Raw genomic sequence first — 1,114 nt, forward strand, 5'->3', positions numbered from 1 at the left:
AAAAACATTTATTCAGAATGGCAACAATTGATGTGCTACCAAAAATAAATAAATAAAAGGCAAAAAAAATAAAAAATAAAAATAATGACAATTGACGGTAAGCAAGTGACAAACTAGAAAAAAAACAAAGTCTATTTTAGTACTGTTATTATTATTAATATTATTTATTTGCATTTTTGCAAGTTAAAATACATTATGGTAGCAAATATTGTGTTGGTTTTATGCCAATTTTAGCTGATTTTTAAAATGTAAAAAGGTCATTGTAATTCACAAGTTTTATTTGCAGATTTTGTACATTCCACCTCCAATTTGTAAAAGCATACTGGATGTTTTTTAATTGTTCTACAGTATTAATAAGCATTACAGCATGGTGAAATCTGATGTGCTACCAAAAAATAAGTAATTGCAACTAAAAATTACATTATTACAGTAGTGATAATTATTTAGAAAAATAGGAATTCTGAAGAAAATGTCCCAATGCAAAAAAACAAAACAAACAAAAAAAAAACTAAATTTTTCCAAAAACTTAGTTTTCATTTGAATGTAAATTATATATATTTTTTCTTTTGATTCTGGAGTGAAGTGTGCCCTATTTTCATGAGATTTACCCCATAAACATCACCAAACACCACTGATGGATCCTTAAAAAAATGACAAAGTAATCCGTAGATTCTTTCTGCACACCATCTGCTCAACACATATCCAGCGCCTCTGATGAAGAGAACGAACGTAACGCCAGCTGCCTGATGAGAATTATTGCATTTCTTTGTTCTGTACTTGAAAAAAAAAAGGCAGGGAATTCTTGACGTAATTCTCGTACATAAAGTGGATGACGAGAGGTTAGTGCTTCGAACAACACAGACATGCACTCGTTCTCTGTATAAATACCACAGGTTCACTTGGAAGAGTAGGTCACTCACTTAAAGAGGAAGCATGCAAACGTTTAAGAGAAAAAACACCAATTTCTCCCAATCCGACTCCTTCATCCTGAAGCACGACAACCTGCGTTTCTCCGTAAGTCTCAGTATGGCTTCGTTCACCTCCGCGTGAGAGTTGCTATTGCCCTAGTTTGAGTCAGGGAGGGAAATTCTCTTGTATTAAAAAAAAAAAAAAA

Source organism: Sinocyclocheilus grahami, unplaced genomic scaffold (genome assembly GCF_001515645.1).
Source record: "Sinocyclocheilus grahami isolate Dianchi unplaced genomic scaffold, SAMN03320097.WGS_v1.1 scaffold1793.1, whole genome shotgun sequence".
NCBI classification, from domain to species: domain Eukaryota; kingdom Metazoa; phylum Chordata; class Actinopteri; order Cypriniformes; family Cyprinidae; genus Sinocyclocheilus; species Sinocyclocheilus grahami.